At 40.8% G+C, this 23,122-nt stretch overlaps 1 long non-coding RNA gene across 8 annotated transcripts in view; it reads right to left on the bottom strand.

Moving 5' to 3' along the window:
• Positions 1-23,122, bottom strand: part of LOC106999169 (uncharacterized) — a 60,282-nt gene that overhangs the window by 20,904 nt on the left and 16,256 nt on the right. For 5 of the 8 annotated variants that reach the window (XR_013395545.1, XR_013395546.1, XR_001445882.3 and 2 more), the window contains 2 exons: positions 21,251-21,337; positions 10,077-10,206 (listed from right to left, as the gene is read on the bottom strand). This is a non-coding gene — a long non-coding RNA (uncharacterized LOC106999169). The remainder of the gene's footprint in view (positions 1-10,076; positions 10,207-21,250; positions 21,338-23,122) is intronic. The other 3 variants (XR_013395548.1, XR_013395550.1, XR_013395551.1) reach the window with 1 other exon arrangement.

Below are 23,122 nucleotides of genomic sequence, written 5' to 3'. Positions count from 1 at the left end.
TTCTTTCTGTCTCCAATGTTCTGACATTTTATAATAATGTGCTTTGGTGTATATCTTTATTTTGCCTGCTATGCTGGGTTCTCAATGGGTCCCTTGAAATTAGGAATTCATTCACTTCATTTCTAATATTGTTGAATTATTTATTTTCTTTCTCTGAAAGAGTGTAGTTATTGTCTAAAGACTTAGAATCAATAGAAAGAAATATCTGCGTTAAGATAAGGGGTTGTGCAGACCAAGGCTTTATCATGTAGGTGAAGCCTCCAGGTAGCAGGCTTCAGAGAGAATAGATTGTAAATGTTTCTTATCAGACTTAAAGAGTCCGTTTTATCAGTAATTCCAAAAGGGAGGAGGGTAGAATGAGGCATGTCCAACACCCACTTCCCATTATGGCTGGAATTTTCAGGTCAACTTTGGAATGCCCTTGGCCAAGAAGAGGGGTCCATTCAGATGGTTGAGGAGGCTTATAATTTTATTTTTGGTTTACAGTAGGTTGCCAGGCATATCCATTTAAACTTCTCTGGTACAGAAGTGATTTCTCCTTTGGTTGCTATCCTTACTTTTATACCTATGTTTTGGCCAACTAATGTATACTGAAAATATAAATAGAGCATACAGGTTTCAATGATGAGTTACTTTGTTGATAAAGAAGCTTGTGGGTGCCGTGTTAGCAAAACCTTTTCTCTCCTACGTGAAAATGTGACTTTTGGATAACTTTCTACCTCTTTTCCACTGGCAGCCTGATAAGGACTGTGATACTGTGATATCAGAAGAAATACATATTTGGTCTTCAGCCCCAGTTTCTGGTACAGAGAATCTAAAATTCTTGTAACTTCCCGAGTGATAGGAGTGACAGGAGCATCTTCTGTTAAAATGGCTGGTTTTTATCCCTGGTTCCAGGCACAGAGCTTCTAAAACTCTTTGAATTTTCTGAGCAATCGAGGTGACAGGAGCATCTTTTGTTATTTACAACAAGCTCTTTTCAAGTGTACATGAATTATGTTAATTAGATGACTGGTGGCTGGAAGCCCATAGATAGCTTCAGGATGGGCGCTGGTTGCCAGAGGAACCAAACATGTGATTATAGAGGATTGGAACTTTCAGCCCTACTCACCCCTGAGGGAGGGAGAGACAGGCTGGATTGAGTAAATCACCAATGGCCCGTGGTTTAAGCAATCACGCCTACGTAATAGAAGCTCCATAAAAACCCTAAACAAAGGGCTTCAGAGAGCTTCTGAGTTGGCAAACACATCGAGCAGCTGATGAAGCCATCCCCACAGGGGTTGACAAGGATTTCATGCTGAGTTCTGTGCAGAAATTTCATTATAATTAAGCCTTAATCAGGTTGCGCTTTGGCTCACTTCCTTGTTGCTGAAAGTCAATAGCACTAGATACTGTCCATTTGCACCCCCATTATTCCTATAGACAGGATCACCGCCATTAGAATCTTATGGCTTTTGTTTAAAGGTTGCTTAAGATGTTTTCAGATCCCAAACTCCAGTGAAACAGCTGACACCAACCAGTTTGAAGACCCCCACAGAGAAATGGAATCAGCATGAGAATACAGCTTCTTCATCTTTCTGTCCTAAGACTTTTCCCTGCACTCTTCAACCAATCAGTGATCTTCACACTTCACCCCACTCCAAAACCCTTAAACTCTCTAGCCCCAGGCCAGGCGCAGTTGCTCATGCCTGTAAACTTTAGGAGGTCCAGGAGAGTGGATCACCTGAAGTCAGGAGTTCGAGACCAGCCTGGCCAACATGGTGAAACCCCTGTCTCTACTAAAAATACAAAAATTAGCTGGGCATGATGGTGGGAGTCTGTAATCCCAGCTACTCTGGAGGCTGAGGCGGGAGAATCACTTGAACCTGGGAGGGAGAGGTTGTAATGAACCAAGAAGGCGTCATTGAACTCCAGCCTGGGCAACACAAGCAAAACTCTATCGCAAAAGAAAAAAAAAAAAAAAAAGCCCACAAAATCTCTAGCCCCAGATTACTTGGGGAGACGGAGTTGAGGTTTCCTCCCATCTCCTAGTTCGGAGACCCTACAATTAAACCTCTTTCTCTGCTGCGCCCTGGTGTCTCTGCCTACTGACTTGCTGTGCACATGGGGCAATGGACCTGCTACAGTTATACCAAGAGGGTGGGGTGCCCAGGGAGGGCACTGGAGCTCTGCACATCTCCCCTGTTTCACACCTTGTCCTCTGCCTGTTCATCTGTATCCTTTATAATATCCTTTATAAATAAACTGCTAAATGTCGCTATAATGATTTCCTGAGTTCTACAAGCCATTCTAGCAAATTATTGAAACTGAGGAGAGGGTTGTGGAAACCCCCAGTTTATAGCCATTAAGGCAGAAGTATGGGAGGCTCAGACTTGTGATTGGCATCTGAAATCTTGTGGGCAGTCTTGTGGGACCGGGCCCTTTCACTTGTGCCATCTGATACTAACACCATGTAGCTAGTATCATAACTGAATTGAATTGAGTTGAATTGTTGGACACCCAGTTGGTTTCTGGAGAGAAGGAGAATTTGATGGTTGGCATTTTTCCATGTGTCTGTTGGCTGCATAAATGTCTTCTTTTGAGAAGTGTCTGTTCATATCCTTTGCCCACTTTTTGATTTGTTTTTTTCTTGTAAATTTGTTTAAGTTCTTTGTACATTCTGGATATTAGCCCTTTGTCAGATGGGTAGATTGCAAAAATTTTCTCCCATTCTGTAGGTTGCCTGTTCACTCTGATGGTAGTTTGTTTTGCCATGCAGAAGCTCTTTAGTTTAATTAGATCCCATTTGTCTATTTTGGCTTTTGTTGCCATTGCTTTTGGTGTTTTAGTCAGATTTCATTGGTTTTTATAGTGGCTTTCTAATTTTGATGGTCCACTGAAGGAGGAAGTTGGAATGTTGTTGTACACTGTTAACAATTGTCTGCCCATGTCTTGCCTGAAATATCATAATTGTTTATGAAGAGTATCTTTAATAAAGCTAGATACAGTTTGACTTGGGAAAAAATATTAATTATAAGAGCAAACTCTGGAAACAACTAAGAAAATGGCTAAGCTAATTATAATGTAATATTTAAATCTTATTTAATTAAATAAGTTACATTAAAAAGATAATCATTAATTTTAAAAAGCACTAATGTAATGTTTATATGATAATATTAAGTGAAAAAGGGCAAAACAGTATATACATTTTACATATGTATATATCAACTATATTAAAAATACACAAAGAAAAATGTCTGGAAAGAAATAACATAATGCATCAATTCTAAAGATGCATTTTCCACAAACACACACATTCTCTAAAATTGGGTCACATCGTATACCAATGCGTTAAATGTAGTGTCCTTTTTTTTTCCTAAAAAGCTATTGGAATATTTGAATTTCCATTAATATATTACTTTATTTTTTTTTAATGTCAATGAGTTTATGTGGGTAGTGAGATTATGGGTCATTTTGTGTTATTTGCTCTTTAACATATATATATATATATATATTTTTTTTTTTTTTTTTTTTTTTGAGACAGAGTCTTGCTCTATGCCCAGCCTGGAGTGCAGTGACGCGATCTCGGCTCACTGCAAGCTCCGCTTCCCGGGTTCATGCCATTCTCCTGCCTCAGCCTCCCGAGTAGCTGGGACTACAGGTGTCGCTACCACGCCCGGCTAATTTTTTTGTATTTTTAGTGGAGACGGGGTTTCACCATGTTAGCCAGGATGGTCTCAATCTCCTGACCTCGTGATCCACCTGCCTCGGCCTCCCAAAGTGCTGGGATTACAGGCGTGAGCCACCACGCCCGGCTACTATATATTTTTTAAAACTATATTTTAAATTTTTGAGGAGATTGTTATGGGAAACCCGAGGCAAATTCTCTGTTACTACCATGTAATGATTTGTTGTCATTTTCTTTTAGTAGGACAATGGAGCTAACAAATAATGATGATTAAGAAATTTTTGATAGGATTTGTGTGATCCTTCCCAAACTCCGTGTGTGTGTCTGTATTACAATATGGAAAGAGTACATGCAATGTTTACAGAACACATGTAAGAAGTCACACTCCTCTTCGTTAATGCTTACTTGCTATTTAATGATTCTGTTAGAAAACTGAGATGGAGGCCAGGCACAGTGGCTCACACCTGTAACCCCAGCACTTTGGGAGGCAAAGATGGGCGGATCACTTGAGGTCAGGAATTTGAGACCAGCCTGGCCAACATGGCAAAACCCCACCCCTACTAAGAATACAAAAAATAGCTGAGTGTGGTGGTGCACACATGTAATCTCAGCTACTCAGGAGACTGAGGAAGGAGAATCCCTTGAACCTGGGAGATAGAGGTTGCAGTGAGCCGAGATTATGCCATTGCACTCTGGCCTGGGTGACACAGTGAGACTCTGTCTCAAAAAAAAAAAAAGAAAAGAAAGCTGAGACGAACTTAGTGCTTAGCTCCTTAGTGGTTCCACTGAAGAAATAAAATTGTGTGTAGCTATCACTACTGAAATTGCCTTACATGAGGTTAAGAGAGTTATGATGCAATACGACCAATATGACCAAATGCACACAGTATTTGCTGGTGGAAGTGTTAAGAGAGATCAGAACCCATCTCCCCCTTCCTTGAAACAATCACTTAGTGACAGAGTGAGACAGAGTAGCATTGTCTTAGATAGGGAATAAAGGAACAATAAAAGTCTTTCAATTGGTTTTTGCCTTGAGTGAGAACATGCAGTGTTTGGTTTTCTGTTCCTGTGTTCATTTGCTGAGAATGATGGCTTCCAGCTTCATCCATGTCCCTGCAAAGGACATGAACTCATTCTTTTTTATGGTTGCATTGTATTCCATGGTGTATATGTGCCACATTTTCTTTATGCAGTCTATCATTGATGGGCATTTGGATTGGTTCCAAGATTTTGCTATTGTAAATAGTGCTGCAGTAAACATATGTGTGCATGTGTCTTTACAGTAGAATGATTTATAATCCTTTAAGTATGTGCTCATTAATGGGATAGCTGGGCCAAATGGTATTTCTGGTTCTAGATCCTTGAGGAATCGCCACACTGTCTTCCACAATGGTTGAACTAATTTACACGCCCACCAATGGTGTAAAAGCATTCCTATATCTCCACAGCCTCGTGAGCAACTGTTGTTTCCTGACTTTTTAGTGATCACCATTCTAACTGGCATGAGATGGTATCTCATTGTGATTTTGATTTGCATTTCTCTAACGACTAGTGATGATGAGTTTTTTTCTCATATGTTTGTTGGCCATCTTCTTTTGAGAAGTGTCTGTTCATATCCTTTACCCACTTTTTGATGGGTTGTGTTTTCTTGTGTAGATTCTGGATATTAGACCTTTGTCAGATGAGTAGATTGCAAAAATTTTCTCCCATTCTGTAGGTTGCCAGTTTACTCCGATGATAGTTTCTTTTGCTGTGCATAAGTGCTTTAGCTTAATTAGACCTCGTTTGTCAATTTTGGCTTTTGTTGTAATTGCTTTTGGTGCTACACACTTTTAAACAACCAGATCTCATGAAAACTCATTCACTATCACAAGAACAGCAAGGGTGACGCCCATCCCCACGACCCAATCACCTCCCACCAGGTCCCTCCTCCAACTCTGGGGATTACAATTTGACATGAGATCAATCCACTTCTGTCCTCTATTAAGTTTCATGTTTTTATTCATCTAGGTCCTGCTTACTTCCTGTTAGGGTTGGTTGTTGTTTTGATTTGTGATCAAAAAAAGTTTACTTGTGATATTTTTGAACTGGTTTTGGTTGGAATATAAGAATACTATTAATTTTTATGTATTGTTTGCAATGACTGCCTTAGTGAATGCTCCTATTACTTCTTCTTCTTCTTTTTTTTTCTAAATAGAGATGAAGTCTTACTCTGTCATCCAGGCTGGAGTGCAGTGGTGCGATCTCGGCTCACTGTAACCTCTGCCTCCTGGGTTCGAGCGATTCTCCTGCCTCAGCCTCCCCGAGTAGCTGGGATTACAGGTGCCTGCCACCAACCTCCGGATCTTTTTTTTTTTTTTTTTTTTTTTGTATTTTTAGTAGAGACAGGGTTTCACCGTGTTAGCCAGGATGGTCTCAATCTCCTGACCTCGTGATCACCCCGCCTCGGCTTCCCAAAGGGTTGGGATTACAAGTGTGAGCCACCGCGCCTGGCCTCCTTCTAATAACTTTTAAGTTGATTCCCTTAGGCTTCCCAGGTATATATTGTAATGTCATTTGCAAATAATGACAATTTTACCACCTCCTTTTGAATGTTTAAACCTCAAATTTTGGTTTTTTAGCTGACTATACTATCAAACAATTATAATTTTTATGAAAAAAGCTGGGACTAAGACAAAATCTGTTGAACTGGGGAAAATAATATATAGGAAAACTATTTTACACATTTTATTATTTAGATTGAGGCTTAAATGTGGTATGATGTTTCCAAACTACCCTCTCCAAAAGCTCAAAACCAAAACTGTCCACTTAAAAAGCTTCCCAGAATTGTAGTTTGTTTAAATATGCCGTATCTGCATTGTTTTGAAAGAACTTGAAACAAAGTCTGGATTCCAGGTGCAGCCTGACTTTTTTCTTATCATTTCAGATAAAAGTTCAAAGGGAACTTTTCAGAGGGCTTCAGACACATCATTATCCCAAATAATTTGTTGAATTAAAAGCTTTGGATCAGGAAAACAAGAACCCCAAGTTATTTAAGGGTGAGTCTTCTGCAAATCTAGAGAACAGGCCACCAGCACAAAAACAACATAACCTCCGCTTTCAGAGGAATGCTGCAGCCTTCGCCAGGCATTGGCTCCTGTTCCTTAACAGCAGTTTGTTAACACTTTCTTGAGCAGTGGGAGTGGTAGATTCTCACAAGGGAAACTAGGAGTAGCAATCTGGAGGGAAGGGGAAGCTAGAGGACTTGTCTCAAGGCTACTTCTGCGTAGTAAATAATGTGTGTTCTAAATATGCTTTTTTTTTTGAGACAGGGTCTCACTCTGTCGCCCAGGCTGGAGGGCAGCGGCGCAATCTTAGCTCACTGCAGCCTCTGAGGCCTCCCAGGTTCAAGTGATTTTCCTGCCTCAGCCTCCAGAGTACCCGGGCCCACAGATGCACACCACCACACCTGTGGGGTTTTTTGTTTGTTTGTTGTATTTTTAGTAGAGACGGGGTTTTGCCATGTTGGCCAGGCTGGTCTCAAAATCCTGGCCTCAAATGATCCACCCACATCTGCCTCCCAAAGTGCTGAGATTACAGGCGTGAGCCACTGCGCCCAACCAAAAATATGCTTTTATCAATAATTATAAATTTTTGTTTATGTATTCATTATGATTCTGGAAGGGGGTTGTGGGGTTTATAAAAATTGGTGGCGGGGAGCTAAAGCTCTCCCAGGCCATTCCTTCCCCTTGTCAGTGCTATAACGAACTGTTCTAAATTGATAGAAGATTTCAAGTGCTGTCACAATACACATACGTAACACACACACCCACACAAAGGTAACTGTGAGATGGATATGTTAATTTGCTTGACTGTAGTAATCGTTTCACTGTGTTTATGTATATACTACTCAAAATATACACTTTTTATTACAAAAAAAGAGTCAAAAATAAATCGTATGGAAATATGAAGTTTAAAAAGACACAATTCTTGACCTCAAAATAGCATATAGTCTAAACAAAAGGGTAAGGCACAAAGAGAAGGCAAAGCATAAATCAAAGAAAAAGACTGAGGTAACTGCTGATTATGGGCACAGTACATAACCAACTGTTCCACCTTGAGGTTACAAATGAAAACATCAATGTTGAGGGCTAAGTTGGTTTTAAATTCTGCCTTAATACTGTGTTGATGGTGGCAAAAGACCTCCATGGAAGGGGGTATAGGAAGAAGGAAGGACAAGTGTCTTTTTCCTAGTACCCCAGAAATGAGGTCCTAAGCCCTGGTGAGTCCAGAGATGCACCTCGTCCCAGCACACAGCTAATTATGTATCAGCTCTTTGGGAAGAGGGGTTTCAAATCCTCCAGAGAGTTCAACTCAGGTCTGGAGACTGAAAACAACCCCGGTGGAGCAGCTTCATTCAACACTTACTGTGTAAATACGTTATTAAGCACTATATCGGGGATAAAATAGGACAAATATGTTCTCTATCTTCAGAGTCACTGGAAGAAGTTTTCCTCTCTGCCACCTCACTATCACACTCAGGATCTTACCTGTGCATAATCATTCAGAAGGATCTACCAAAACAACTGGGCTTGCATTTTCCAGAAGCTTCTTATCCTCAAGACTGTGTGCCCCTTATGAATAGAGTGCAAACAAATGCAACAAAAAATGTAGAAGATGCTGTGGCCCACTCCTTTTTTTTTTTTTTTTTCTAGAGACAGGGTATCACTGTAGCCCGGGCTGGAGTGTAGTGGTGCAAACATGGCTCACTGTAGCCTCCACCTCTAGGGCTCGAGCAATCCTCCCACCTCCCAGCCTCCTGAGTAGCTGGGACCACAGGTGTGTGCCATCACACCTGGCTAATTTTATAATATTTTGTAGAGATGGGGTCTCCCTGTGATACTCAGGCTGTTCTCAAACTCCTGGCCTCGAGCAATCCCTCCACCTTGGCCTCCCAAAGTGCTAGGATTACAGGCGTGAGCCTGGACAGTTCTCTTTAACTCTCAAATGCCCACATCAGAAAAGATAGTACAAATGTAAGTTGATTTTCCTATTGCTCTGTAGGGCCACTGTGTTAACAACAATTTTTAACTTAATGAACGATAACTGTGAGCCAATTTAAACCAAATAAACCAGGCCAAGTCATTGTATTACACAGTAGATCAGAGCAAAATCCATTCTAGCCTGGACCAGTGGTATCCAAACAAAAGGCCAATGTAATTAACATTCCACCCTGAACTCTTTTTTTTTTTTTTTTTGAGACAGAGTCTCACTGTATCACCCAGGCTGGAGTGCAGTGGTGTGACCTCAGCTCACTGCAACCTCTGCCTCCTGGGTTCAAGCAATTCTCCTACCTCAGCCTCCCAAGTAGCTGGGACCACAGGTGCGTGCCACCATGCCCGGCTACTTTTTTGTATTTTTAGTAGAGACAGGGTTTCACCATGTTGGCCAGGCTGGTGTTGAACTCCTGACCTCAGGTGATCCGCCCACCTTGGCCTCCCAAGGTGCTGGGATATTACAGGTGTGAGCTATAGCGCCAGGCCCCTGAACTCTTGAGTCTATCCACCATCCCCTCCTCCAAAACTTCTTCCTCCCCAGGCTTTCTCCACCTCAAAAAATGGCAACCCCATCAACCCAGCCACTTGCTTCTTCCAGAGACTTGGGAGTCATCTTTAATGCATCTGCTTTCTAACTTCTCAGATCTAATGACTACATCCTGTCAATTCTACCTCCAACTTCTCTTGAATTCATCTACTTCTCTTTCCTCTGGCATCACCCTGATCCAAGTCATCTTTATCTCCCTCTTAGAAAACTGCAATAGCTTCCTAGCTGACCTGCTTACTTCCACTCTTACAGGAATCCATCAGATTCCTCAGATACCTAATAGGCCTCTTTTTCTCCACATACCTAGCTCATCATAGCACTCATCATAATTTATTTAAACATATATGTATGTATATAGTTACACACATTTGTTTATATATGTAAATGTATAATGTTTACATACATTTGTTTATATATGTAAATGCCCTCAGGCGGGCAGATCACCTGAGGTCAGGAGTTCAACACCAGCCTGGCCAACATGGTGAAACCCTGTCTCTACTAAAAACGTATATATATACACGTTTATGGAATGTTTCTCTCCTCAGAATTTAATCTCCATGAAGACAAAGTCCATGTCTGATTTTCTTTTACTGAAGTTTTATTCCTAGTGCCTAACACAGTACCCAGCATATAGTCAGCATCAGTAAAACTTGTTGGAAGAATGAATGAATGAATGAATGAATGAACGAATGCTTTGTGGAATCCCTGCATGACAGAAGTCCTTCTGTTCACAATAGACAACTGTAGTCCAGAGTCCATTCTCTTAAAAGTCTTTCTTTTAACCTCAAAGCCACATGAGTCAATTCCTCAAAGAGAATGTACTTACTCCTCCAGGCTGATTATATAGTGACCTTCTAGCAGAGTCATTTAGGAAGAAAACAGTCAGATCTCTGATGGAGCCAGACTAGATGGAGAGAAGCCAAATGAGAATTCTCTTTCTAATGCGTTGGAAAGATCTGAAGAAGAAAATGAAACAAAAATCTCAGTCTTAGAGCCTTTGAGGAATTCTTGCCATCTGGTGGCAATAATCTTAATCTGCAGGCAACCAAGTAGTTTCCCTCAACTTTCTATAATGTCTCAACATTTCTGAAATTGTACAATGATTTTAACCTTGGTGTGGGTCTCCTTTGATTTCATCATGCCCTGTATTCTAGAAATGTATGGCCTTCAGCTCTGGGAAATTTTCTCAAATTATTTCTTTTAGTATTTTTCTTCCCAATATTTTCTCTTTCTCCTGTTGAAATTTCTATTATATTATTCAGATGTTAGATCTCTGATCTTTTAACTTGCTTTTCTTTTTTCTTCTATCTCCCATTATGTCTTTTTGTACTAATTTTTGAAAGGTAATACTTTTGGCTCCACCAAAATATCACTAAAACAACCCACTGATTAAACAAAGACAACTTTATTCCTATGGCAGTAAGGAAGAACACTAACTTGACAGAGTCTTAGTAGCCTCTCAGAAGGGGCAGGGAAAAGTTGACATATTTATGAAGTTTTGAAGTCTGGTTTAAGTCAGGTCTTTCAATGCTAGGGCTTGATCAGAATTGGATAAGGATAATAGTTTAGAGTTGGTGGACACAGCAAGGATTTTGAGGTGACGGATTCGAAGAGTGTTGGTGCCAGTCTTGGTGGCTCATGCCTGTAATCCCAGCACTTTGAGGTACTGCTGAGGGAGGATCACTTGAGCCCAGGCATCTGAGACTAGCCTGGGTTACATAGTGAGACCCCTGTCTCTACCAAAAAATAAAAAATTTAGCTGAGCATGGTGATGCATGCCTGTAGTCCCAGCTACTCAGGAGACTGAGGAGGGAGGATCACTTGAGTCCAGGAGTTGGAGGCTGCAGTGAACTATGATCATGCCACTGCACTCCCGCCTGGGCAATAGAACGAGACCCTGTCTCAAAAAAAAAAAAAAAAAAAGTAAACTGTCACTTGATAATGTCTATTGGTAAATTGGACAGTTTGATGTTTATTTTAACAGGTTCTGGGGGAAATAAATCCCAGAAGAAACAAGGTTATTTGCTTCTTTTATTGCCTCATGAAAGAGGTCCTTTTTATAATAAAGTTTTATTTGTGAAGAGACTGAAAGAGTAATGTCTTGTAAATTTAAACAATAAACTATGTGGCTTCAGTCCTCAGAAACCACTTTATTTTCCTTGTCTTATTTTCCTTCCCTTCTGTTGAATTTTTTTTTTTTTACTATAGCATTTTCCACTTATAAGGGTTTCTTTTCTTCTCAGTACTCCTTTTTAAAGCCTCCTTTCTTTGGGGAGAAGGGAGATATGGTATCTTTTCCTAGCAACGAGAACAAACAGTAGGTATTTTTTAAACACATTTTCCTGCCAACTCCATTGCTTTGATTTCCTCTGAGTTCCATTTTGTTCATTCTGTCCTTCATGCTGGAGAAATTCCTTTATTGTCTGAAGGTGATCCTTTATAGGACAGTGACCAATCACAGGCATAAAGTATCAGTTAAACAAGATGAATAAGCTCTGGAGATCTGCAGCATGACAATGTGCCTATAGACAACAAAAACATATTGTACACGTAACAGTGTATTAACAGGGTAGATTTCATGTTCAGTGTTCTTACCACAATAAATTAAACTAAAAAAAGAACAGTGAGACCAATGCCAGAGGTGAGGCAGAGTAGGAGGCTGGACTGATCAGTGTAGAATGATCTTATTAAGCTTGGAAGGTTTTCCCTGCTTCCTGTGGGTTGAAGAGGGTAAGCTTGGTTGCGGCATTCTCAGAGTTGAGTTGGAGGAGTGAGCTGGGTTGTCACTGTCTAATACTGGCTTTCGTTTAAGTCCCATTTTCTGTAAAGCATCCCTGCCCTCATCTATGGCTTTTTTCTTTTTTTTTTTTCAGTCACTTTTCCTGTTTCAGAGATACCTAGCACCTCGAATACCCAAGCTTTTCTGCAGTTCTGGGAATTGGCTTGCTCTGAGTTTCTTTCATTCGTAGTTTAATGGGTTAATGACTCTGCTAGGTCAGTTTCCACCTTTCCATCTGCTTTACAGCTCTTAAAGTGTAGTCACTGTCATCTTCTTACCCAGTTTCTTTGTCCTTGTGGGTTTATGCATTTTGAATATATTGGCATTTTAGAAGACTTTGGCTAGGCATCAGCGGTAATGAATGTGCTCATTCGACCACATTTAACCAGGAGTCTGCATTATATTCCTAACGTCCCCTCCAACTTCTAATTCTGTGATTTTAAATACAGTTTAATTAAGGCAAGAGTGAGTACATAATTAGATACGATGCTGGAGAGATTACAATTTCATGCAAATGAGATAAAAAAGAGAGGTAATTAGCTTTAGCTTTTCAATAATCAGTCTAGGGGAAGCTTCACGGAAGAGGTATTTTAATAACTGAATCTGAACCCTTTCTCTCTTTCTCCCTTAAGAGCAGCATGGGTGAACCAAAGAGAAGTCGAGGTAGCCTGCAGCAATCTTGATCTTGATCCAGACTGCAAAAACAAATTACCATTAAGATTTAGGAAGGAAGAAGAGACAATATTAAAAAACCTGAAAATCCCATAGGGAGAAACTGCATCTGCCTGACTAAGGCAATGCTAATAGGAATAGAAAGCAAGCATGGATAGATATTTAGATGATATGATTTTGCATTTTCTAAAGTAATGAATCAAGGGCTGGGCGTGGTAGCTCACATCTGTAATCCCAGAACTTTGGGAGGCCGAGGCAGAGGATCACTTGAGACCCAGAGTTCAAGACCAGCCTGGGTGACATACAGAGATTCCATCTCTACAAAAAACTTAAAAATTCGCTGGACATGGTGGTACATGCCTGTAGTCCTAGCTACCTGGGAAGTTGAGGGGGAAGGCTCGCTGGACCCCAGGAGTTTGAGTCTGCAATGAGCTATGATTGTGCTGCTGCCCTCTGGCCTAGGCGACAGAGAAAGACCCTGACTCTAAAATTTAAAAATACATAAAAATAAATAATGAATAAAAATTGGTAAATTATTAACAGCTTACTGAATACCTATAAGTAAAGAGGACACTGTACTGATGTAATAAGAAAGAGAAAAAAGAATTGTGCTCAGAAGTTGGTGATATTCTTAAATACTAAATATTTTTGATATTGTTGGGTAATTTATGACTTAAGAACAATTACAAAGTGACAAGTTAATGGAAAGCTTAGAAGATTTCAGTACAAATTAATACTGGACATGCAAGAATGATTCAAAAAGGAAATTAAGAAAACAGTCTCATTTATAATGGCATCCAAAAGAATAAAATATCTAGGAATAAATTTAACTAAGGAGGTGAAAGTCTTGTGCACTGAAAACTACAATACATTGCTGGAAGAAAGTTAAGAAGACATCAATAAATGAAAAGATATCTTGGCCGGGCGTGGTGGCTCAAGCCTGTAATCCCAGCACTTTGGGAGGCCAAGGCGGGTGGATCACGAGGTCACGAGATCGAGACTATCCTGGCTAACACGGTGAAACCCCGTCTCTACTAAAAATACAAAAAAAAAACTAGCCGGGCGTGGTGGCGGGCGCCTGTAGTCTCAGCTACTCGGGAGGCTGAGGCGGGAGAATGGCATGAACCCGGGAGGCGGAGCTTGCAGTGAGCCGAGATCACGCCACTGCACTCCAGCCTGGGAGACACAGCGAGACTCCGTCTCAAAAAAAAAAAAAAAAAAGAAAGAAAACAGTCTCATTTATAATGGCATCCAAAAGAATAAAATATCTAGGAATAAATTTAACTAAGGAGGTGAAAGTCTTGTGCACTGAAAACTACAATACATTGCTGGAAGAAAGTTAAGAAGACATCAATAAATGAAAAGATATCTCATATTCATCTATTGAAAATTGGAATATTTAATATTTAATATTAAGACAGCAATGTTACCCAAAGTGATCTGCATATTCAATGCAATTCCTATAAAAATTCCAATGCCTTTTTTTTTTTTTTTTTGCAGAAATGGAAAAGTTGATCCTCTCAAATTCATATGGAATTGCAAGGGGTCCTGATTATCTAAAATAATATTGAAAAAATAACAAAGTTGGAAGACTCACAGCTTCCAGTTTCAAAACTTACTACATAGCTACAGTAATCAAAAGAGTGTGTGGTACAGGCATAAGACAGAGATAAACATCAATGGAATAGAATTTAGAGTCCAGAAGTAAACCCATACATCTATGGACAATTGATTTTCAACAAGGGTGCCAAGACCATTCAATGGGGAAGAAGCAATCTTTTCAAAAAATGGTTCTGGGAAAACTGGATATCCACATCCAAAAGAATGACACTTTCTGGACCCCTACCTCACACCACATACAAAAAGTAACTCAAAATGGATTTAAAAAAAAGACCGGGTGTAGTGGGCCACACCTGTAAATCCCAGCACTTTGGGAGGCCGAGGCAGGTGGATCGCCTGAGATCAGGAGTTCAAGACCAGCCTGGCCAACATGATGAAACCCTGTCTCTACTAAAAATACAAAAATTAGCTGGGCATGCTGGTGCGTGCCTGTAATCCCAGCTACTTGGGAGGCTGAGAGAGGAGAACGGCTTGAACCCAGGAGGCAGAGAGATTACAGTGAGCCAAGATCATGCCATTGCACTCCAGCCTGGGCAACAGAGCCAGAGTGAGACTCCATCTCAAAAAAAAAAAAAAAAAAACAAACCTAAACGCAGGAACAAAAACAACTAAACTCTTAGAAGAAAGCATCAAGGTAAATTTTTATCACTTTGGATTTGGCAATGAATTCTTAGAGATGGTCCCAAAAGCACAAGCAATAACAGAAAAAATAGGTAAAATAGACTGTGTCCAAATTTAAAACTTTTATGTCAGGACATTACCAAGAAAGTGAAAAGACAACTAAATAATGGGACATTTGCAACTCATATATCTGCTAAGTGCCTGGTATCAGGTATATTTTTAAAAATTCTTACAGCTCAACAAAAAAATACAAGCAACTCAGTTTAAAAATGGGCAGAGGACTTAAATAGATATTTCTTCAAAGAAGATATACCAGTGGGCAACAACCACATAAAAAGATGCTCAACATCATTAGTCATTAGGGAAATGTACGTCAAAACCACAATGAGATACCACTTCAAACCCACTAGGATTGCTATAATTAGAAAACCAAAACCAAACAACAACAAAAAAACAGAAAACAGTAAGTATTGCTAAGGAGTTAGAGAAATTGGAACTCTTGTACATTGCTGATGGAATACAAAATGGGGCAACCATTGTTAAAAAACTGTTTGGTGGCTTCTCAAAAAAATCAAACATGGAATTACCCTATGACCCAGCAATTGTACTTCAAGGTACATATTCAAAGAATTGACAACAGATACTTAAACAAATACATGTACAAGGATATTCACAGCAACTCTATTCACAATAAGCAAAAGATGGAAACAAATCACATGTCCATAAATGGATGAAAGAAATAAATACAATATGACGTATGCATATAATAGAATATTATTCAGCCATAAAAAAGGAACAAACGACTGATACATGCTACAACATAGAGGTACCTTGAAAACATTATGCTAAGTAGAATAAATCAGACATAAAGGTCATATATGGGTTTCATTTATATGTAATATTCAGAATAGAAAAATCTGTAAAGATAGAAAGCAGATTGGTTGTTGCCAGGGGCTAAAAGAGGGTAGAATGAGGAGTGACTGCTTAATGGGTAAAGGGTTTTCTTTTGGGCTAATGAAAATGTTTTGAAACTAGACAGAGGTGGTACACATTGTGAATGTTCTAAACACCACTGAATTGTATACTTTAAAATTATTAATATGGCCAGGTGCAGTGGCTCCCCTCTACAATCCCAGCACTTTGGGAGGCCAAGGCAGGCGGATCCCTTGAGCTCAGGAGTCCAAGACCAGCCTGGGCAATGTGGCGAAACCCTGTCTCTACAAAAAATACAAAAGTTAGCACATAGTGGCACACGCCTGTGGTACCAGCTACTCTAGGGCTGAGGCAGGAGAATTGCTTGAGCCTGGGAGGTTGAAGTTATAATGAGCTATGATGGCCCCACTGCACTCCAGCCTGAGTGACAGAGAGAGACCTTGCCTCAAAAAATAAAATGATTAATATTATGCTATGAATGTCATCTCAATTTGTTAAAAAAAAAAAGAGTGAAGGAGATGCTGAAGGACCTATTTTTTTAAAGCCTTAAAAGTAGAGAAAAATAGAGTGAAACAAATTCAAATACAAAGCCAAAACAAAACAAGGGTGAGAATTTCACCCTGAAAATAAAATGGATATGGACACTTTTAGCTAACAAGTAAAAAAGATTAGAGTATACACAATCACAAAAAAAGCAAATCAAAATATTTTTCTGCGAGCAGTACTCTGGGTGCTGGCTGAATAGATGAAACACGTAACTGTTATTTTAAAAATTTCACTGCAATGCTAAAGGGCAGGAAACCTAGACAAAATAGAGATAGGGAAGAACCCTGCTTTCCTGAGAACCTAGAAAGTTAAAAGCAATATCCTGGCCTGAAATGGATACAACAAAGACTAGAAAAGAAAGATTATCCTAAGGATCAGGACCTACAGATAAGACATTATAGTAAGAGATAGGAAGGAAGACAATGAATGCCTAACATAGACTAAAGCTTGGCGGCCTTGAGTAGTAGTGAACACAACACATAAAACGCAGAAGTGCCAGCAATTGATATCCCAGTAATTTCCAGCTTACCATCCCAAATTTTTCCCATCCCTGCCTAATAGCCTACTCCACAACAGTCATGGCAAAATCTACTGCAACAGCCAGGGCTATAAGGTCAGCATTCCTTAACTCCTAGTTTAGCAGGGAAGCTCAAAATATACATTTTTCTTGAAACTAAAGTACTCTATTGGACCGGCCAGAGGGGATGAGCTTAAGGTGGGGAAGTAGATTTATGTGCCATTCATAATATTTGAATTTCCAAAAAAATATAAAGAGCCTTAGACTTAAGAAATAGAAACTGTGGTGTGTTTAATTAAAAAAAAAAAAAATTCCTTGCCACTATTGGTTAAACAGGTGGGTTTTAAAGCCAGAGCTCCTGGGATCAAATGCCGGATCCACCATTTATTAGCAAGTTCATCACTCTTTGCTTGTTTTCTCATTTGTAAGAAGTAGATAATAATAGTATGTAAAGGTTTTTGAAGACTATACGTAAGATATGCATGGCACCTGGTGTTTGCTAAGGTCTCAACACATGTTACTTTCACTTTTCTGATCATTCTGTTTCCTGCTGAGGAGAGCTGCGCCCAGATTTGCTTTTTTCTTTTCTTTTCTTTTTTTTTTTTTTTTTTTTTGAGACAGAGTCTCGTTCTGTTGCCCAGGCTGGAGTGCAGGGGCATGATCTCAGTTCACTGCAAGCTCCGCCTCTGGGTTCACACCATTCTCCTGCCTCAGCCTCCCAAGTAGCTGGGACTACAGGCGCCCGCTACCTCGCCCAGCTAATTTTTTTTGTATTTTTAGTAGAGACAGGGTTTCATCCTGTTAGTCAGGATGGTCTCGATCTCCTGACCTCGTGATTCTGGACGTGGTGGTTCACATCTGTAATCCTACCACTTTGGGAGGCTGAGGTGGGAGGATAACTTGAATCTAGGAGTTGGAAGCCAGCCTGGGCAACATAGTGAGTCCCCATGTCTAAAACATATTTTCAAACAATTAGCTGGAGGTCATGGTACATGCCTGTAGTCTATCCCAGCTACTCAGGAGACCAAGGTGGGAGGATCATTTGAGCCCAGGAGGTTGAGGCTGCAGTAAGCAATGATAATGCCACTGCACTCCAGCCTGGGTGACAGAGCAAGATTTGTCTCTACAAAAATAAAAAATTAGCCAGGCATGGTGGCACAGGCCTGTAGTCTCAGCTACTCAGGAGACTGAGACAGGAGGTTGCTTGAACCCAGGAGGTTGAGGCTGCAGTGAGCTGAGATCATTCCACTGTACTCCAGCCTTGGTTACAGAGCAAGATCCTGTCTCAAAAAAATTAAAGATTAAAATAAACAAACAGAAGACTGAAACATAATTAGAAATTCAGCCCTTCCTCTCCAAATTTCCTCTAGGTTCATGTATGTGGGTCAAACTTTTAAAGAAGCCCAACAAATTGATTTGTAGCCAAAGACTAAGCTCCATGGTAATAATAGCAGTGGCTAACACTTCAAACTAACTGTGTGACAGTCACTATTATAGACTGATTTTTTATAATGACCCTGTGGGGTGGGTACACATTATCCCTGTTTTACAGATGAGAAAACTGAGTTACAGAGAGGCTAAGTATCTTGCTTAAGGTCAGCTATTGATATGGCTATTAAATGGCAGTTAGGGTTAGAATCCAGGTAGTCTGTGTATTAGTCCATTTTGACACTGCTGATAAAGACATACCCGAGACTGGGAAGACAAAGAGGTTTAATTGGACTTAAAATTCCAGATGGCTGGAGAGGCCTCAGAGTCATGGTGGGAGGTGAAAGGCACTTCTTACATGGTGGCAGCAAGAGAAGATGAGAAAGATGCAAAAGCAGAAACCCCTGATAAAATCATTAGATCTCATGAGACTTATTCACTACCATGAGAACAGTATGGGGGAAACTGCCCCCATGATTCCAATTATTTCCCACTGGGTCCCTCCCATAACACATGAGAATTATGGGAGTATAATTCAAGATGACATTTGTGTGAGAATACAGAGCAAAACCATATCATTCTGCCCCTGGCCCCTCCAAATCTCATGTCCTCACTTTTCAAAATCAATCATGCCTTCCCAACAGTCCCCCAAGGTCTTAACGCATTTCAGCACTAACCCAAAAGTCCACAGTCCAAAGTCTCATCTGAGACAAGGCAAGTCCCTTCTGCCTATGAGTCTGTAAAATCAAAAGCAAGCTAGTTACTTCCTAGATACAATGGGGGTACAGGTATTGAGTAAATATAGCCATTCCAAATGGGATAAATTGACCAAAACAAAGGAGTTACAGGGCCCATGCAAGTTCAAAATCCAGCAGGGCAATCAAATTTTAAAGCTCCAAAATAGCTGGGCACAGCAACTCATGCCTGTAATTTCAGCACTTTGGAAGGCCGAGGTGGGTGGATCACCTGACGTCAGGAGTTCGAGACCAGCCTGGCCAACATGGTGAAGCCCTGTCTCTACTAAAAATTAAAAAATTAGCCAGGCATGGTGGTGAGTGCCTGTAATCCCAGCTACTTAGGAGGCTGAGGCAGGAGAATTGCTTGAACCCAGGAGGCGGAAGTTGCAGTGAGCTGAGATTGCACCATTGTACTCCAGCTTGAGGAACAAAAGTGAAACTCCATCTCAAAAATTAAATAAATAAATAAAATAAAAATAAAGCTCCAAAATGATCTCCTTTGACTCCAGGTCTCATATCCAGATCACGGTGATGTAAGAGGTGGCTTCCCATGGTTTTGGGCAGTTTCATCCCTGTGACTTTGCAGGGTACAGCTGCCCTTCTGGCTGATTTCATGGGCCAGCATTGAGTGTCTGGGTTTTTTCCATGAGCACAGTGAAAGTTGTCGGTGGATCTACCATTCTGGGGTCTGGAGGATGGTGGACCTCTTCTCACAGCTCCACTAGGTGGTGCCCCAGGAGGGACTCTGTGGGGGCTCCAACCCCACATTTCCCTTCTGTGCTGCCCTAGCAGAGGTTCTCCATGAGGTCCCTGCCCCTGCAGCAAACGTCTGCCTGGGCATCCAGTCGCTTCCATACATCTTCTGAAATCTAGATGGAGGTTCTCAAACCCCAATTCTTGACTTCTGTGCACCTGCAGGCTCAACGCCACATGGAAGCTGCCAAAGCTTGGGGCTTGCACCCTCTGAAGCCATGACCTGAGCTCTATGTTGGTCCTTTTCAGCCATGGCTAGAGCAGTTGGGATGCAAGTCACCAAGTCCCTAGACTGTACACAGCACAGAGACCCTGCGCCCTGCCCACAAAACCATTTTTTCCTCCTAGACCTCTGGGTCTTTGATGGGAGAGGCTGCTGCAAAGGCCTCTGACATGCTCTGGAGACATTTTCCCCATCATCTTGGGGATTAACATTTGGCTCCTCATTACTTACGCAAATATCTGCTTGAATTTACAAATATCTGCTTGAATTTCTCCTCAGAAAATGGGGTTTTCTTTCTTTCTTTTTTCTTTTTTTTTCCCTGATGGAGTCTCACTCTGTTGCCCAGGCTGGAGTGCAATGCTGCAATCTCGACTTACTGCCACCTCCATCTCCTGGGTTCAAGTGATTCTCTTGCCTCAGCCTCCTGAGTAGCTGGGATTATAGGTATGAACCACCATGCCTGGCTAAGTGTTGTATTTTTAGTGGAGACAGGGTTTCCCCATGTTGGCCCGGGTAGTCTAGAATTCCTGACTTCAAGTGATCCACCCACTTCAGCCTCCCAAAGTGCTGGGATTACAGGCATGAGTTGCTGCGCCCAGCCAGGATTCTTTTCTATCGCACTGTCAGGCTGCAAATTTTCTGAACTTTTATGCTCTGCTTCCCTTTTAAAACTGAATGCCTTTAACAGCAACCAAGTCACATCTTGAATGCTTTGCTGCTTAGAAATTCCTTCCGCCAGATGCCCTAAATCATCTCTCTCAAGTTGAAAGTTTCACAAATCCCTAGGGCAGGGGCAAAATGCTGCCAGTCCCTTTGCTAAAACATAACAAGAGTCACCTTTGCTCCAGTTCCCAACAAGTTCCTCGTCTCTATCTGAGACCACCTTAGCCTGGACCTTATTGTTCATATCACTATCAGCATTTTTGTCAAAGTCATTCAACAAGTCTCTAGGAAGTTCCAAACTTTCTCACATTTTCCTGTCTTCTTTGAGCCCTCCAAACTGTTCCAACCTCTACCTGTTACCCAGTTCCAAAGTTGTTTCTACATTTTCGGGTATCTTTCCAGAAACACCCCACTCTACTGGTACCAATTTACTGTATTAGTCCATTTTCATGCTGCTCATAAAGACCCACCCAAGACTGGGAAGAAAAAGAGGTTTAATTGGACTTACATTTCCACAAGGCTGGCAAGGCCTCAGAATCATGGTGGGAGGCGAAAGGCACTTCTTACATGGTGGTGGCAAGAGAAAATGAGGAATCTGCAAAAGTGAAAACCCCTGATAAAACCACCAGATTTCATGAGACTTATTCACTACCATGAGAACAGTATGGGGGAAACTGCCCCCATGATTCCAATTATATCCACTGGGTCCCTCCCACAACATGTGGGAATTATGGGAATACAATTCAAGATGAGATTTGGGTGGGGAACAGATCCAAACCATATCAATCTGGCTCCAGTGAGCCTGCCCCAAACCCACTATAACCACTGTCTCTGGAAGCCTAGGATGAACCTGGCTATAATTCAAGAAGCAAATTACAGAGGCTTCCCTCTTTCTTTGAGTCAAGTTTCAAAGACATGGGAGAGGGGGGAGAAGGATGAGGAAGAGCATACAAGGCTTTTTTTTTTGTTTTGGTGCTGTGTTGTCTGAGCTTGGTGGGTTGAATGATGAAGTGGTGATATAATTTGGATATTTGTTCTCTCCAAATCTCATATTGAAATTGATCTCCAGTGTTAGAGGTGGGGACTGGTGGGAGACATTTGAGTCAGGAAGGTGGATTCCTCATGAGGGACTTGGTGTCATCCTCACTGTAATGAGTGAGTTCTCTACTAGCTCACAGGAGAGCTGGTTGTTTACAAGAGCATGGCACTCCTGTCCTGTCTTTTGTTCCCTCCCTCACCATGTGACACACCTGCTCCCCTTTCACCTCCAGCATGGCTGGAAGCCTCCTGAGGTCCTGACCAGAAGTAGATGCTGGTACCATGCTTCTTGTACAGCCTGCAGAACAGTGGGCCAAATAAACCTCTTTTCCTTATAAGTTACCTCAGGTATTCCTTTATAGTAATGCAAAACAGACTAAGACAGATGGGTTCATTGAGTAGGCATACAGGATGTGAGTATTCTTTTGAAATCATTCTTTAAAACTTACTTGCTAAAATATTAATAGAAAAATTATTAAATGATCTCTTATTAAAATGGAAAAAGACGGCTGGGCGCGGTGACTCACGCCTGTAATCCCAACACTTTGGGAGGCCAAGGTGGGTGGATCACCTGAGGTTGGGAGTTCAAGACCAGCCTGACCAACATGGAGAAATATCATCTCTACTAAAAATACCAAATTAGCCAGGCGTGATGGCATATGCCTGTAATCCCAGCTACTTGGGAGGCTGAAGCAGGAGAATCGCTTGAACCCAGGAGGGAGAGGTTGTGGTGAGCCAAGATCGTGCCAGTGCACTCCAGCCTGGGCAACAAGAGCAAAACTCCATCTCGAAAAAATAAAAAATAAATAAGGAAAAAGACATGGCTCTTTAATACTAAACCATAGTGAAGAATTTTAAAGAGCAGGATACCCCAGAAGTTTGTAAATAGAAAATATTTTTATTTCTATATTAATAGTTAAAGAGATATGTAGCAGCTGTGCAAATGTGGGAGTAGGGGGACTGCCCATTAAGTTTATACACTCCTTTCAAATTATTCTGTAGTTATATGAATTTCAGCTCACCCACAAAATGTCTAGAAATAGAGTTTTTCTCCATGAGTGTCATTCTTTGCTATACTACATTACATCATACAATTTATAGAAGGACTATGAGGAATTAAAATGTTAAGATTTTATTTGATATGGTAATATTTATTACTTTAAACCTAATTCAGGTAAGATCCACAGGCAATTTTAAATATTGTTGAGGAAGTTGTCATTATTAGGAGACAGTGAACTGAAACTAAACATTAACATTTTCTATTAGAGATCTTGGTGAATTGATTGTAGAATGGGAAGTCACCAGCTTTGCCAACAAAAAGGTAGCCTGAATGAGGAATGCT

Source organism: Macaca mulatta, chromosome 7 (assembly GCF_049350105.2).
Source record: "Macaca mulatta isolate MMU2019108-1 chromosome 7, T2T-MMU8v2.0, whole genome shotgun sequence".
In the NCBI taxonomy this organism is placed as follows: domain Eukaryota; kingdom Metazoa; phylum Chordata; class Mammalia; order Primates; family Cercopithecidae; genus Macaca; species Macaca mulatta.
Note: the sequence above shows the minus strand (reverse complement) of the source record. Positions and strands in the feature narration are given on the sequence as shown.